The following is an 18,184-nucleotide window of genomic DNA, read 5'->3' as shown; positions in this document are numbered from 1 at the left end:
TAGGCTATAGTGGAAATCACAGAGAAGAAGATTCTTAAAACTCCTCATTTCCCTTTGGTGCATTTCTTTTTTCCCTTTTTTCCCCCAGCTTTTTAAGTTAAATTTTTAATTTAGTATTTTGTTTTTCCCTAATTACATGTAAAAACAATTTTAATATCCTTTAAAAATTTTTCAAATTCTCTCCCTTCCCTGCCCCCCCCTCCCCCCAAATAGAGAAGGCAAGAGATTTGACATGGATTATACAGGTATAGTCAGGTGCATCTCTTTCTGAAAACTCAAACCTATCCAACTCTTCTGGGGAAAAAAAAAGATTAAACTTAAAATCCCATCTGGGTTGAACTTTCCTTTCAAAGCTTAGCAATCAGAGAGGTGAGAATCTAGCACCCTTTCCTCCTTCCCTCCCTCCCTCCCTCCCTTTAGGCATTGAAAGTCATTATTTGAAGGATCCAGCTAGTGAATCCCAGAGGAGTCACATGCATCACCTTATGTAAAGTGGTTGCAATTTTTTTTTTTGCCAGACTTGGGTTTTCAACTGAGAAAAACACCCTCTTTTGAAGCAGGGGAGGGCTTTCTGTAGAATTCTATCATGCAGCCTCACCTTCTGACTCCAAGAGAGCAAGTGACTTGCCCAGGATGGTACAGCTACTGTGATCAGAGGTAGGATTGGTATCCGGGTCTTCCTGGCTCTAGGGTGCAGCTCCAAATGCCACAGTGAGTTTACTATAGAAATGTCTATTAATTAATGTCTATTAACGAGGCACCTGAGTAGCATCTGGTGTCAGCAAATTTGGTCTCAGAGACTTACAAGTTGTATGACCCTAAGCAAGTCACCTTACCGCTAGAGTTCAGTTTGCCATTCTGTAAAAAGAGGATAACAGCCCCTAACTCCCAAGGTGTTGTGAGGATCAAATGAGATCATGTTTACAAAGTGTTTACAAGCCTTAAATCACTAAAGAAATGCTATTGAGTATGATTTCCCAATATCCCATTTCATTGTGCCCTCCCTCATAACAAAGAAAGACTGATGAGCCAAACCAACTACTTCAAATGACTCAGGTCTCCAGCTGAACCCAAAGTCCTCCACCTCTCCATTCAGGGCAAGAAGTGACCTGTCTTCATTTGGTTTCTGAGCCAAAGGCACTTTTTAATTAAATTTAAATTCAGAAGTCAGTATGGGAAAAATGGTCTCTTAGGAGTTGGGTGGCATTTTTTTTCAATTACCTTATTGGGGTTGTTTTAATTTACAGGTATTTATTATTTTCTCCTTTCTCTCTCTCCCACTTCTCCATTAAAAAGAAATGAAAAGTAAGACTCCTGTCGGATCTCCGTACTCAGGTAAAACCAGTCCCCACATGGGTCATTTCTAAAAGTTTGTCTCTTTGCCTCTTGAGTCCATTGTGGAGATGGGGAACATGTTTTATCACAAATATCATGAATCAGGGTCCTTAAGTCTTTCTGACATGTCCCTTTTTTACAATGTTCCATGCTGTAACAATTCTTCTGGTTCTGCTCCCTTCCTTCTGTTGTATATTCCCCAAAGCCATCTCCTTCATCATTTCTTTTGGCCAGCTCAATGGTGCCCCATCATATTCACAAATCACATTTTTTTTTCAATCATTCTTAACCCGGTTGAGAGAGTTGGTCTCAAGAAATTCAAATGAAAATGAAGCTGGTTCTTGGGTGCTCCTTCCTACTGATTCCCACACCTGCAGAGAAGTGCTTTAATCATCTCAATGTGGGTGATTCTCCTTCCCTATGAGAGCGTAAGTTCCTCAGAACAGGAAGTGTTTCACTTCTCCTTGGTTTCCCCAGTACCTGGTAATTTGTTGGTTCTGGGGTCCCCTCTTAGTGTAGCACAATAAATAGGTAAAGGGGAAGGGGAAGAGAGAGAAGAGAATAAGAATTTATATGGCACCGACTGTATACCAGACACTATGTTAAGCACATTTTTCTTAGTAAATATTATATTTGGTCCATATAACATCCCTGCCAGGTAGATGCTGTCATTCCTATTTTGTAGAAGAGGAAACTGAGGCAAACAAAGGTTGAGTGAATTGCCCCAGATAACAAAGTTAGTAAGTCTCTGAGACTAGATGAAAACTCCAGGCTCAGTATGCTATCAGCTACACCACCCACTGCTTGCAGAGCTCTGGACAAGTCTGTCTATCCCTGGGAGGTCAGTGTCCCCTCTTCCCAACCCCGGCCAGATTCCACCCTGTCAAAGGTCAGAGAGTCGGGTTGATGAATCCCTCTCTTGCAGCTGGGAGTCTTCCTCGGAACTCCAAATGGTCTCTTTTACTGTTCCTAACTAGCTAGAAAATGGATGAGGTCAGAGGCAGAGATGGCCAGCAGCTGGCAAAGGGGAATCCCTGCCCAGGACAGAACATAGGATGCTGGTGTTAATGAGGGTCTATTTTCAAAAAAGGGGAAAAGATGGGACTCTGATGCATAGAAACCATCTAGAATATATCATAAAAAAGATGGTTGGTAAGTATCCAGAAAACGCAGCAACAGGCCAGCAGGAGACCTTCAAAAGCAAGTCATGCCAGTCCATCCATCCATCAGTCACTCAATAAATAGTCATTTCCTTTTTGGCTAGAGATACTAAAGTGATAAATTCAAGGAATGCTGCCCAAACAGTTCACCCAGATTTTAGTAGTGTTTGATGTCTCTTGTGGTTGTAGAAAATACCTCAAGATATGGGAGAGATAATAGAACAGTTAAGGAGCTTAGGAAAGGGTTGAATGGTCAAACTCAAAAGTATGGCTCCATTTCAACTTGGCAGGAGTTCTTTAGTGGAAGGCCCTAAAGGTCTGTACTTGACCTGGAGCCACATACCATTTTTATCAATGACTTGGAGAAAGACTTAAGCAACATCTTTATCTGATTTGCAGATGACAGAATCCCAAGTTAGATACAAAGCTAGAAGGAACAGCTAACGTTGGGGAATAGGGTTGGTTTGCTGCTTCTCTCATCTCTCCAGCTCCTTCTCAGTTTCCTCTTCTAAATCTTCCCCCAAGTCACATCCCATTACCTAGGGGTGTCCTCCAAAGCTTGGTCCTAGACACTATTTTCTTCTCCCTCTCTAACTATTTTACTTGGGAAGCTCATTAGTTCTCAAAAACTCAGGTTTTCATCTTTATGATGATGATGATTCTCACATCTGCTTTTCTCTCCCACCTCTCTGCTTACCTCCAACCTCACATCTCCAACCTTTCAAATCTCTCAGACTGGACATCCAGTAGACATCCTAAACTCAACATGTCCCAAAACTGGACTCATTATTTTTCCCTTCTTCCTAGCTTTTCTATCATCATCATCATCATCATCATCATCATCATCATCATTTGTTTTTTTTTGGGGGGGGGGCTTGCAAGACAATGGGGTTAAGTAACTTGCCCAAGGTCTCACATGTAATTATTATGTGTCTGAGGCTGAATTTGACTACAGATCCTCTTTACTTCAGGGCCAGTGCTCTACCCACTGTACCATTTGTTGCCCTGCTTCTCTATTATTATTGAGGACATCATCTCCTCCCAGGTATCCAGGCCAGCAACCTAGGTCCCATCCTCAATTCCATTCTCAGTCAACTCTCCCCATATTCAGTCAGTTGTCAACACAACTCCATAAACTAGTTAATAAATGCCCCTTTCTCTCCTCTGAGACTGCCACCTCTTTAGGACAGATCCCCAGTACCTTACACTTGGACTTGTCATAGCTGCTGGGTGAGGGAGAGGTCTTCCTGCCTCCAGTTTATTATTCAGTACCCCTTTATTCAGCCTCTAAAATGACTTTCCTAAAGTATAGTTTGACTGTCACACACCCTGCCTCCCCCAAGTCTTATATAATTCTGATTGTGGTTCCTTGGTATTGCTTCTTTTTAGCTGCTTGCAGTATTTTCTTCTTTAGTTAATAGTTCTGAAATTTGGCTACAATATTCCTTGGAATTTTTATTTTAGGATTTCTTTCTGTAGATCAATGGATTCTTTCAAGGATTATTTTGTCCTCTTGTTCTAGGATATTAGGGCAGTTTTCCATGATAATTTTCTGAAAGATATTTCCAGGATCTTTTTTTTAAAACCAAGATTTTCAGTTAGATCAATAATTCATAAATTATCTTTCCTGGATACATCTTCTAGATTTTTTTTTGTTTTTCCTCAAAGGTACTTTGTATTTTCTTCCATTTTTTCAGTCTTTTGGTTTTATTTGATGGAATCTTGGTGTCTCATAGAGTCATTAGTATCCATTGGTCCAATTCTAATTTTTAAGGTTTTATTTTCCTCAGTTAACTTTTGTGTCTCTTTTTGAAGTTGATTAATTTTACTTTTAAATGAGTTATTTCCTTTTTCCAGTTGGTTAATTTTACTTTATTTTTTTACTTGTATTCCATTTCCATTTTTACTTTTTAAGAATTGATTTTTTTAGTTAATTTTTCCTAATTTTCCTACAAGGTTCTCATTTCTTTTTTTTCCCATTTGTCTTCTTCCTCTCTTTTTTGGTTATCAAAATCCTTTTGAAACTCTTCTAAGAGATTTTGGATTTGAGGCCAATTCATTATAAACTCCTCTGAGATTTCACAGGGAGGGTATCAGCAATGGGTTTCATTTCAACTATAAGAACCCACAACATCTATGATCCTTACTCCAAGTGCACACACAGATCATTCTTTTTTTAAAATATGTTTTTATTTATTTTGTTAAGTATTTCCTAATTATATTTTAAAAAATTCTTAACAACTATTGTTTAGGGGCAGCTAGGTGGCATAGTAGATAGGACTCTACCTTGGAATCAGGAGCCCCTGAGTTCAAATCCAGACTCAGACACATAATAATTACCTAGCTGTGTGACCTTGGGCAAGTCACTTAACCCCATTGCCTTAAATAAATATATAAATAAAAAATATCCATTGTTTAAAATTTTGTTTCAGTCTCTCCCTGCCCCTCCTCTCTCTCTTCAAGAAAGCAAGAAATAGGATGCTGCTTATACATGTTAGTCTTGCAAAACAAACAAAACCAAGAAAAATAAAGAAAGTGAAAAAGTCTGCTTCAGTCTGCACTCAGATCACATCAACTCTCTCTTTCTGGAGGTGGAAGCATTTTTCATTGTGAATCCTTCAGAATTATCTTGGATCATTTTATTGATAGGAGCAGCCAAGTCTTCCACACCTTCCCAACGTGGCCGTTGTGGTACTTTCTGAACAAGCTAGTGACTGGTCCATATATTTGTCTATCCACACCATCACTAGATGGAAAGGCAAACCTCATAAGGTCTCACCTATGAACAATCATGTCTACCACCTACCCCAGAGAACAGTAGCTAAGTTGGGGCTCTGGGCCCTAGGAGCCTAACAAGAGGGTAGGTGATGCTGTTTCGATCTCCAGGTCAGGGTCGTCATGCTCACCTTCTTGGATTTTCATTTTTGCCCGAGATGCCAGTGAAGGTCCCCAGAGGTCATCTCTCCTTTTCCTCCTTGATGGTTTTCCAGATCCAAACAGATCAATTAGAGCTTTATACTCATGTTAAATTGGCCCCAAGTCACAAAATCCTAGCTCTACAGAGGTCACTTAAGCTAACCCCCTCCTTTCTAGATGGGAGACCTAAAGAGGGTAGGTGAACTGGAATCTGAACTCAGCTCCTGAGAGCACATTCTTGGAATTAGCCAGGTTCTGTGGGTTCCCAGCACCTGACGCAAAGAGAAATGTCTCTCCATCTGGTCCCAAAGTGTAATGGCCTGTCCTGACCGATAACGTAAATCCTGTCCCCGAAGATCTTCCGGCAGAGGCTGATGGCCAGCCCTCAAGATGTCTTAGCAGGGATGTTTGTTCAGCTCTCAGCCTAACTGGCCCTTCCACCTCTGAAACCCTATGGGTCTACTTGCTCCAAACTCCCTCTGCAGATCTAGGAATGCTCACCCAACATGCACCAGTTTTCCTCCTGGTCCACATGGCTTCTAACCTGGAAACATCCCTGGTCCTACAACTTGACGAGTCCCTCCCAAAGACCTGGAGCTCCCTCTTGGGGATCTAGGAGAGATGGCTCCAGAAGTCTAGAAATGGGAATAAAAAATGGTGTCATGGAGGGAGGGGGGAGTGGGCAGCACATGTCCAAGTCCTGGGAGCCTCTAGATAAAACTGAAGTGAGCAGACAGAAGGGACAGGGTATGGGTGGAGGAGGGGGGCAAGTTGCTCTTTCACCATCCTTAATTAGCCCTGAAGAGGTGGCAAATGCCAGTCCCCATGCCTTGCCAAGGCTTTCCCAGGACCCAGCTTGTTCTATCACTCATAAGGAGAGACAAATGCCGCCCCCCATCTTCCAGGATGGACACGACAGAGGACATTCTCCATCATTAAGTGGCTTCGGAGACTTCTCTCTGACAGGACCAGGGCCAACAAAGATTAGATACACAAGGCAAATATGAGCTGGTAGTTGGCACACAGAGGGTCCTAGAGAAATGTGAGTTTAGCCCATATATGTGAACCCTCCACCAAAAAAATAGATACTAAGAAAGGCAAAAACACAATCCCTGCCCCACCCTTGAGAAGGGAAGGGAGAGAGAGAGAGAGAGAGAGAGAGAGAGAGAGAGAGAGAGAGAGAGAGAAGGAAGGGGTTGTTCATATGAACCAGAATTTCCAAAGGCTCTGTGCCTCCCTTCTCGTGGGGAATAACCTCTATCAATGCAGATCCACTCTGAGCTCAGATATTTCCTACTAGGTGACCCTGGGCAGGTCACTTAACTCTGCATCAATTTCTCATCTGCCAAATGAGCTGAAGAAAAAAGTAGCAAATGGACCAAAATGGAGTCAAGAAGAGTTGGACACCACTGAAGTGAGTGACCGCCCGCCACAATATGGTGTGTCCCTAGGCCCTGACTTATCCAGTCACCAGGCCCTCCTGAGTCCACCCAACACATCACCCCACTGTGGTGAGCATCTACTCGCCCACACATATGTGCATTTCTGTGTGTACGAGGAGCCTAGGGGCTGTTTCCTTCTTCCCTAAGCAAGTCCCTTGTCCTCTCTGAACCTCAGCTCCCTCCTACATTAAAGGAGGAGATTAGATCCCTGACATCTAAGGGTCTGCCTGGCCCCCAGGAGCCCACCTGTGGCGGCAGTTGACTTACAACCTCTCTTCTACTGTCCGTGAATGGAAGCAACTCAATACAATGGAGTCAGGGAGCTGGGTTCAGATGCTGCTTTTGACCAGGTAGCCTTGGGCAGGCCTCCTCTGCTCTCTAGATGTAGCTCTCAGACTGACTTTGGAGTCCCCTCCTCTTCTAGGGGAGTCAGGCTGCAGGCTTCATTTCAGGGTCCCCCGTAGCAGTCTGCCAGTCGATACACATTTGTCTGGCAGCAGGCACTGTGCTGAACCCCAGGCACCTGCCCGCAAGAAGCTCCCAGTCTAACAGGGAGACAACCACAAATGAGCAGGTAGGAACTAGCTGGGCAAAACTGGACAGGATCAGCAGGGGGCAGGTCCTCAGATGGACGGGGGGCTGGACAGTCTTCTTGTAGAGGCTCTGAGCTGAGCTGAGACCTAGAGTCCAGAGACAGAGGGTCAGGACAGACTACAGCCAAGCAGTAAACTAGGGTGGGGCAGACGGGGCTTTGCCCAGGATGCTGCCATCTGGGCAGCTGCCATCTGGAAGGACCCACTTCTTCCCAAGATGAGCCTCCGTTATCCAGGCTGAAACACTTATTCAGTGATGCTTTCCCTCTAGCCTGTGCCCCCCCAGGGTGTGCGTGGTCATTGGCTGTCGTCTCCCCATTAGAACATGAGAACCCCCAGTGTTTGTTTTGGGAGATCCAGAGGCTGGAAGTCTCCCAGACCTGGAGGGGCCAGAACCTGGTCTTGGAGTGCCCTCTGGTGGCTTCAGCCGGCCTGCCCACTGCAGAATTGGCGCCAAGGCAAAGGGCTCCACCCCAGAACCAAGCAGGAAGTCCCTAAGTCTTCCCCGACTCGGGCCGCCCCCCAGGAACCAGGAAGCCAGAGCACTTGTTTGGGGAAGGGCCTGCTTTGGGACTGGCCTGGCCTTGCCCAGTGGGGCCTTCTTGCCCTTGACCTCTCTTTCCAAGGGGCCACTGTGCAGTGTGACCATTGGGCCTGCCTCAGTGGGTGAGTGGGGTCTGGGTCGGGTGGAGGGCTGGAGTCCAAGTCCAGAGCAGTCTGGATGGCCGGAGGGGAAAGAGGGACGGGGCTGGGCTCACCCCCCTTCTCCCCACCAAGCTGAGGCTCCAGGGGACTGGAAAGCGGGAGAGAAGGGCACCCCAGGACGAATAGTGGTTGGCGGCCAGCTGGCATCGCCCACCTTGGCCTGGGAAGACAATCTCACCTGACACCAAGTTCTGAAAGAATTCAAGGCCCTGAGCTGAAGAATAAATTGCCTTTCATTGAGGTAATGGGAAGTCTCTCAAGAATGGGAAAATAATGCTGTTACCAAAATTCAGACTTTACCAGGGTCAGGAGGAAGTGGTTAGGCACAGAGAAGGTGGGGTCCTATTCTCCAGGAATCCCCACCAGGATGGCAATCTGGAGGATGGGGGGAGGGAGAGTGTCAGGGGCATGGGCAGGTGCTTGGTGGGGACACTGTCCTCCCCCAAACATACAGGCATGACCCACAAGAGAAGAATTTCAGCAAGAAGGGAAAAGGGAAGGGGAACCCACTCCCACTTGTGCATACTTTCCTAGGGCTTCGTTTTGCTTCAGTCTCTCCTAATGCAGTCCCCTGGGGGGGGGGCGCATTTCTGAGCAGCTGGGGAGGGGATTTCCTTCTCCAGTGAAGGTCACCCCCAGATATTCCTTTTTCTTTCGGGGAGGGACACCTAGGTGGGACAGTGGATAGAGCACTGGCCCTGGAATCAAATCTGGCCTCAGACATTTAATAATGACCTAGTTGTGTGACCTTGGGCAAGTCACTTCACCCCATTGCCTTGCAGAAAAAAAAGAGTCAATTGCTAAAATAAAGGCACACTCAATACATTGAACTGAATGCAATGAACATTTATTAAATGCCTACTGTATTCAGATCAAGCCTGGACATTATGTGTCCCCAGCTTATAGTCTAATTGAGGTATAAAGTAGAAATACAAGTGAATGATAGAGCCCACAAAATAGATCTTCATACAATTCAAGTTTTCTTTGTCTGTAAGGTCAGATGTGCAAGTTCAATTAAACCTTATATGCCGATAAAAACAACAAATTAGACATTTCTAGACCAGAAAATGTGCTTCTTTTCCCCATAGTCCTTGCTACTCCTTTCCTTATTTAAACCAGATATTTTAAATAGCTGAAAAGAGAATCGAAAAAGAAACTAAGGTTCTGATTTGTAGAATGAGTCATTCTAGCTTCAGTCTACAGGTGCCTTTTAAATGGGCAAACAAGTACAACATGGAAACCATGTAAAGACTGACAAATTGCTTTCGGTGGGGGGTGGGAGGAGGGAAGTAAGATTGGGGGGAAAATTGTAAAACTCAAAATAAATAAAATCTTTAATTAAAAAATGAAAGAAAAAATAATTGGACAGACATCATTTAATTTAGTCTGACCTTATTTCACTTCTGGTGCTCATCTATTTCATGCTTCACCTCAAACACAAGTTCCAGAAAAGCATAAGGACTTCAATTTATCCTCCGTATTTATTTACCTTGTGTTGTGGCTTAGCAAATTGTAATGTCGATCTATTTAGAAAATTCAAACTGAAAACTCAGAAAATTCCGAACCCCATTCTTATATTTAACAAATATGATTATCTGATCTGACTACTGAAATTTCACCAAAACCAAAATCTAATTACTTACTTTTAGCTGCTCATTTCCCCCTCAGGATGTTAAGATTCTGCTAATTAGTATGGAACATTTTCTAATGTTTCTAATAAGTAGAACCAGAAGAAAATTATACATAGTAACAGCAACATGGGATGATGGTCAACCAAGATGGACTTGTTCACTTCAGTAGTAAAATATTTAAGGGACTTAAAATGGAAAATACCATCTCCAGAGAAGGAACTGTGGAATTAAACAGAAGAGCAAAGCTTATTTCAATTTTTAAAAACTGACTTCTGTATTATCTCATTTTGTTCTCTCTAATGTTTTCTTTCTTCCTTTTGGTTCTGATTCTTCTCTCACATCATATTCAATTTTGATTTATGTTTAGCATGGTTACAAACATAGAGCCTATATTGAATTGCTTTGTGTTCGGGGGAAGGAAGAAAAATTATGAAACTCAAAACCTTACCCAAAAGATGATTGGTAAAAACTACCATTGTAAGTAGTTGAAAAAAACAAAATTTTTATATAATTTTTTTAAAAGAAAATTAATTCATTTAAAAGATATTAAATTGACCTGAATTGTAACCCAAAGGTTCTTGGGGACTGAATGTACTATAATGAGCAATCAGTTTCAAAACCATATAAATAAAATAAGTTGTTTATAATAAAGCATATTTATACTACAAGGCATGCTCAGTACCCAAGTGGTAGTCTCAAATTAAATAATAAACTCAAATAAAATTGACTTTTCTAATTTAGGTAAGAAAAACTATTTCATAAATTATTGTCCTCCAAGGAAATTATTTGCACCAAAATAAAACTGAAAATGTTTCTGATTTTGTCTTTTGATGTTGTTCTATTTATTTTTCAGCATTCATCTTTTTTTTTTAGATTTTTTTGGCAAGGCAATGGGGTTAAATAGCTTGCCCAAGGTCACACAGCTAGGCAATTATTAAATGTCTGAGGTCAGATCTGAACTCAAGTACTCCTGACTCCAGGGTGGGTGCTCTACACACTGCACCACCTAGCTGCCCCCAGCAGTCATCTTTCTTTTTAGGTTTTTTTTTTGCGAGGCAAATGGGGTTAAGTGGCTTGCCCAAGGCCACACAGCTAGGTCATTATTAAATGTCTGAGACCGGATTTGAACCCAGGTACTTCTGACTCCAAGGCCGGTGCTTTATCCACTATGCCACCTAGCCACCCCAATGCCACCTAGCCGCCCCCCCCCAGCATTCATCTTTTTTAAGATTTAGAGTACTACATTTTCCTCTCTCTTCCCTCCCCTCCCTATGATAGCAAGTCACCTGACATAGATTATACATGAACAATTGTGTTTAAAAAAAATCTCCATATTAGTCGTGTTGTAAAAGAAGAATTAACTAAAGGGGGAAAATCATGAGAAAGAAAAGACAGGTTTTTAAAAGTGAAAATAGGATACTTTTGCATTCAGATTCCACAGTTTTTTCCTCTGAATATGGATGGCATTTTCCATAGTCTTTTAGAATTGACCGTGGGCCCTGAACTGATGAGAGGAGCCTCATTTATCAGAGCTGATCATCTCACAATGTTACATTTAATGTGTACAACGTTCTCCAATGTTCTGCCCACTTCACTCAGCATCAGTTTACGCAACTTTTCTGAAGTCTGCCCACTCATGATTTCTTATAGAACAGTAGTACTCCATCACTTTCATGTATCACAGTTTGTTCAGTCATTCTCTAATTGATGGGCATCCCCAGAATTTCCAATTCTTTGCCAATACAAAAAGAGCTGCCATAAATCTTTTAGTACATGTGGATCTTTTCCCCTTTTTTATGAACTCTTTAGAGTGGTTGCATCAGTTCACACCTCTACCCATTAGTGTCCCAATTTTTCCACGTCCCCTCTAATATGTATCATTTCCCTTTCATATTAGCCATTCTCATGGCTATGAGGAGGTACCTCAGAGGTGTTTTAATTTGCATTTAATTTGCAATCAATAATTATCTAGAGAATTTTTTTATTTTGATAATTAAAAGGATACAATTTGGGGGGCAGCTAGGGTGGCGTGGATAAAGCTAGGGTGGTAGTGGATAAAGCACCGGCCTTGGAGTCAGGAGTACCTGGGTTCAAAATCTGATCTCAGACACTCAATAATTACCTAGCTGTGTGGCCTTGGGCAAGCCACTTAACCCAATTTGCCTTGCAAAAAAAAAAAATCAAAAAAAAAAGGATACAGTTTGGTCCCATAAAGTGTTGCATCAATAATCATTTATTCTTATATTATTTTGGTATATTTAAAGATCTTATTTTGTACACAAATATTCATATATATGAATATATGAGTATATATATGCATTTATATATATATATATATATATATATATATATATATATTAACAGACAGATGACAAGACCAAATATTCATCTACTTAATTTTTTGGAAAATAGAAAGAACTAATATTCTAGGCAAAATCGTTCAAGTCTTATACTTGCATCTTATGATTTTAGCTCAGATCTACTTCAGTATTAGCCAATGAGATAAAGATCTACTATTGTGTGCATATTGGTCATCAGATATAATTTTTGGGTTTTCTTTGGTTTTTTTGGTGAGGTAATGGGGTTGTGACTTGCCCAAGGTTACATAACTAAGTAAATATTAAGTGTCTGAGGCAGATTTAAGCTCAGGTCCTCTTGAGTCCAGAGCTGGTGCTCTCTCCACTGTGCCACCCACCTGGACATGATTATAGAAATTTATCATAAAAGGAGAATTATGGATAAAGCACTGGCCTTGGAGTCAGGAGTACTTGGGTTCAAATCCAGTCTCAGACACTTAATAATGTCCTAGCTGTGTGGCCTTGGGCAAGCCACTTAACCTCGTTTGCCTTGCAAAAACCTAAAATAAATAAATAAATAAAAATAAAAGGAGAATTAGGAACATAGTTATAAGGAAGGCAATAATGTGTCCCTAACTTTCATGTCAATCCCAAGAAAGAGTTCTATAGAGATTCAGTTCCATTGAGCCAGACTTAAATGGTGGAATACTTTCCATTCCAACCTTAGCCTTCCCAAAGTCACTCTCCCTAACCTTATTCCCAGGGACAAATAGCTATCCTCTGCCTTAGATCTCAGATGTCACTTCCATTGAGCTGCTGGCATTTTTCTTGACATGCTTATTTAAAGTTGATCCAAGGACACAACAAATTGATGAATGAAACAAAGAATATTCAGGATCCTAAAATGAGATAGAAATTGAAGCCCAAGAATGGGGTCCTGTGTTCTCCCAGCTCTATTAATAGCTGATATGTTATGTTATCTACAGAGATCTACTCAAAGCTATTTTTTTCTTATCTTTTTTTGCTATTTTTTAAATAAAAATGCCTCTCTTTTCTGCTTATTTATTCTTTGCTTTAGAGAATATGAAGACAGTTAATATTTAATAATTCATAGCCAAGAGAGTTATATTTCTCTCATAATTTTAAAACAGCATTGCTTATACAAGAATCATTTGTGGTGCTAATATACATTTCTAAAAATTTAATTAATTAATTATTTTGTTTTATTTAAGCCCATAGGGTTAAGATTTGCACAATGTTGGGGCAGCTAGGTGGCACAGTGGACAGAGCACCAGCCCTGGAATCAGGAGGACCTGAGTTCAAATCCAGCCTCAGAACACTTAATAATTACCTACCCATGCTCTATCTACTGCACCACCTAGCTGCCTCTGATCAAAGTGTCGTAAGGGACAAAAATTTATTTTATTGTTTTATAATGTTTTTTGAGTTCCAAATTTTTCTCCTTCTTTTCCCCCTCCCCAAGACAGCAAGGTAATCTGATCTAGGCTATACATGTACTATCATGTTAAATATATTTCCATATTAGTCATGCTCTGAAAGAAGAATCAGAACAAAAAGGGGAAAATCCAAAACAAAGAAAAAAAACAAATTAAAAAAATGAAAACAGTGTTCTTAGGTCTGCCTTCAGCCTCCAAAGTTCTTTCTCTGGAAGTGGATAGCATTTTCCATCCTAAGTCTTTTAGAAGTGTCTCTTAACTCTGAATTACTGAGAAGAGATAAACCTATCAGAGTTGATCAATTCACAATGTTGCTATTACTCAGTTCTCCTGGTTCTGCTCACTTTACTTAACATTAGTTCATCGAAGTCTATACAAGATTTTCTGAAATCCATCCACTCATCATTTTTTATAGCACAGTAATATTACATTAAAATCAAATACAAAGGGTGGCTAAGTGGTGCAGTGGATAAAGCACCGGCCCTGGAGTCAGGAGTACCTGGGTTCAAATCCGGTCTCAGACACTTAATAATTACCTAGCTGTGTGGCCCTGGGCAAGCCACTTAACCCAGTTTGCCTTGCAAAAAATAAAAAATCAAATACAACTTGCTCAGCCATTCCCCAATTGATGAGCATTTCCTCAATTTCCAATTCTTTGCCACCACAAAAAGAGCTGCTATAAATATTTTGCCTTTTTTAAGATGTCTTTGGGAAACAGACCAAGTTTGATTGATTGCCTGTTGGGCACAGTTCCAAATTTCTTTCAGAATGATTGAATCAGTTCATAGCTCCATGAAAAATGCTTTTAAAATTATTTTAATTTGCACTTCTTTAATCGATAGTGATTCAAAGCACTTCTTCACATTTCATCAATAGCTTTAATTTCATCTGAAAACTCTATTCATATCTTTGACCATTGGAGAATGACTTGTATTCTTATAAATTTGACTCAGTTCTCTGTACATCTGAGAAACAAGACCTTATCCGAAACACTGGCTATAAAAATTGTTTCCTCTCTTTCTGCTTTCCTTCTAATCTTGGTTGCATTGGGTTTTGTTTGTGCAAAACCTTTTTTTTTTTTTGCTTCCACCTCTATTTAATATATATTTTATTTTTGCACAATTACATGTTAAAACAATTTTTTCTTTAACTTTTTTTGTTTCAAGCTCCAGATTTTATGCTTTTCTTCCTCCCCTGAGGTAATAAGCAATCAGATATAGATTATACATGTTCAAGCATGTAAAACATTTCTATATTATTCCTTTTATGAAGAGTCAATAAAAGAAAAAAGAACAAAAGAAAGAAGTGAAAAATGACATGTTTCCATCTGTATCCAAAGAATGTCAGTTCTTTTTTTTTTTGTTTTTGCAAAGCAAATGGGGTTAAGTGGCTTTCCCAAGGCCACACAGCTAGGTAATTATTAAGTGTCTGAGACCGGATTTGAATCCAGGTACTCCTGACTCCAGGGCCGGTGCTTTATCCACTTTGCCATCTAGCCGCCCCAAATGTCAGTTCTTTCTCTGGAAGTTGATGGCATTCTTCATCATTAGTCCTTTGGAATTGTCTTGTATCATTGAATTGCTAAGAATAGCTGCCACTCACAGTTCTTCAACATACAATATTGGAGTTACTGTGTACAGTAACCTCCTGCTTCTCTTCCCTTCACTTTGCATCAGTACAGGTAAGTCTTCTCAGGTTTTTCAGAAATGACAAGCTGGATGATTTCAAAAACTCCAGAAAAGAATTACTTGAACTTTTTTTTCAATTTAATGTAATAAAAATTTCCATTTTTGCTATTCATAATGCTCTATGTCTTCTTTGGTCATAAATTCTCCCCTTCTCCATAGATATGACAAGTTAACTACTTTCCTAATTTGCTTATGGTATTACCATTTATTCTAAATCATATTCCCACTTGAACCTTATCTTAGTATGTAGTGTGAGTTGTTGGTCTATACCTGGTTTCTGCCGTATGGTTTTCCAGTTTTCCCAAAAGTTTTTGTCAATGAGTGAATTCCCATCCCAGAGGCTAAGTAAGGTCTTTGTGTCTATCAAACACTAGGCTACTAAAATCATTTATTACCATGCATTGTGTATCTCATCTATTCCACTAACACATCACTCTATTTCTTAACCAGTTAATAGATAATTTTGTTGATTGTCATTTTTTTAATAGGGTTCTGGCACACCTAAGCTACCTTTCTTTGCTTTTTTTTTCATTAATTCCCTTGATATTCTTGGCCTTTTGTTCTTCCAGATGAATTTTATTCTATTTTTTCTAGCTCTGTAAAATAATTTTTGGTACTTTGATTGGTCTGGTACTGAATAAGTAAATTAATTTAGGTAAAATTGTCATTTGTAATATAACTTGGCTTACATATGAGTAATTGATAGTTTTCCAGTTGTTTAGATCTGATTGTATTTGCTTGGAAAATGTTTTGTAACTATAGTCATATAGTTCCTTGACTTGTCTTGGCTGACAGATTACAAAGTGTCTCATATTGTCTACCACTGTTTTCAGTGTTTTATTCTTTACAAAATATTTTCTTTTTTAAGTGGTAATGTATTTTTTTCCCAATTCTATGCAAAGACCATTTTTTAACATTCATTTTCTACAAGTTTTTGAATTCAAAATTTTCTTTCCCTCCCCTCCCCTCTTTCTAAAATGGTAAGTAATTTTATATAGTTATGTGCAATCATCTAAAACCTATTTCCTTATTAGTCATAGTTGTAAAAGAAGAATTAGGACAAAAGGGGAAAAAACATGAGAAATATAAAGTGAAAAGAGTATGCTTTGATCTGCATTCAGGGTCCATGAGTTCTTATGGGGCAGCTAGATGGCAAAGTGGATAGAGCACCGGCCCTGGAGTCAGGATGACCTGAGTTCAAATACAGCCTCAGACACCTAAAAATTTCCTAGCTGTGTGACCTTGGCAAGTTACAACCCCATAGCCTATAAAAATTAACAATAAAAAAATTGTTTTAAAAAGTTAACACAGAGTCCATCATTTCTTTATCTGGATAAGGATAGAATTTTTCATCTTGTAGTTGTCTTAGATCATTGTGTTTCTGAGAAGAGCTTAGTCTATCTTAGCTGATTATCACAATGTATTGATTATCATAATGATCTCCTGGTTCTACTCATTTTCCTCAACATCAATGATGTCAATGTAAGTCTTTCCAACTTTTGCTGAAGTTGGCCTACTCATCATTTCATTCATATACCAGTTTGTTCAGCTATTCTTAATTAATTCCCCTCAATTTCCAGTTCTTTGTCACTACAAAATGAGTTGTTTAAATATTTTTGAACATGTGTGTCCTTTTCCCTTTTCTATGATCCTTTCAAGATACAGACCTGTTAATGGTATAATTGGACCAAAGGGAATACACAGTTTTATAGCCATTTTGGCATCCTTCCAAAATGTTCTCCAGAATGGATGGATTTATTCATTAGTATCCCAATTTTTCCCATCCTCTCCAACATTTATGATTTTTCTTTTTTCATCATGATAATAGATCTGATAGGTATGAGGTGGTCTCTCAGAGGTATATTCTATATTATATATATATATATATATATATATATATATATATATATATATTAGCTAGTTAAAAAAATAGAGTGATGTGTGTGGACTAAATAGAGTGATTCATTAGTGGAATAGATGAGATACACAATGCATAGTAGTAAATGATTTTAGTAAACTAGTGTTTGATGGACACAAAGACCTTAGCCTCTGGGATAGGAATTCACTCATTGAGAAATGGATTAACTATGGATAGTTTAGTTTTTTCCACTGGAAAATTGCCTACTCATATCTTTTATTTATCAATTGTTAAATGACTAGTTTTCTTATAAATTTGACCCTGTTTTCTGTATGTTAGAGAATTGAGGCCTTTATCAGAGACATTAGCTTTAAAACTTGTTCCCCAGCTTTCTGACTTTTTTTTCTATTTTTGCTTGCATTGGTTTTGTTTGTGCAAAAACTTTTCAAAGTATTCAAAATTATCCATTTTTGTAATTTCTACTGCTCTCTATCTCTTGTTTGGTCATAAACTCTTTCCTTATCCATAGTTCTGACAGGAAAACCATTCCTTGCTCTCCTAAATTGCTCATAGTATCACCCTGTCATGTACTCATTTTGACCTTATCTTGGTAAAGGCTGTGAGCTGTTGGTCTAGGCCCAGTTTCTGCCATCTTGTTTTCCAGTTTGCCCTAGCAGTTTTTGTTACCTAGTGAGTTCTTATCTCAGAGGTTGGGGGCTTTATGTATCCAGCACTAGGTATCTGTGGTCATTATGTGTTATTTTGTGTCCTATGTACCAAATATATCCCGCTGACTCACCCCTCTATTTCTTAGCCATTACCAGTTATTTTTCATGATTACTGTTTTGTAATATAGCTTGAGATCTGGTATTGCTAGGCCACCTTCCTTTTCATTTTTTTTCATTAATTCCCTTGATATTCTTGACATTTTGTTTTTTTGTATGAATTTTGTTGTTATTTTTTCCTAGCTCTTTCAAATTCTTTTGGTAATGTTGATTGGTGTGGCACTGAATAAATAAATTAGTTTAAGCAGAATTGTCATTATAGTGGCTTGGCCTATCCATGAGCAAATGTTATTTTTTTTTCAGTTGTTTAGATCTGA

General features: G+C 39.6%; 1 protein-coding gene across 1 annotated transcript in view; it reads left to right on the top strand.

Moving 5' to 3' along the window:
• The first annotated feature begins 7,931 nt into the window (after positions 1–7,931).
• LOC141519389 (uncharacterized) overlaps positions 7,932–18,184 on the top strand; it is a 59,927-nt gene continuing 49,674 nt past the window's right edge. The window contains 1 exon segment of the mRNA XM_074231641.1: positions 7,932–8,112. The gene's annotated coding sequence lies outside the window, so the exon portion shown is untranslated.

The sequence above is a fragment of the Macrotis lagotis genome, chromosome 3, assembly GCF_037893015.1.
Source record: "Macrotis lagotis isolate mMagLag1 chromosome 3, bilby.v1.9.chrom.fasta, whole genome shotgun sequence".
Lineage (NCBI taxonomy): Eukaryota > Metazoa > Chordata > Mammalia > Peramelemorphia > Peramelidae > Macrotis > Macrotis lagotis.
The sequence above is the reverse complement of the archived record's forward strand: the minus strand, read 5'-3'. Positions and strand labels throughout refer to the sequence as shown.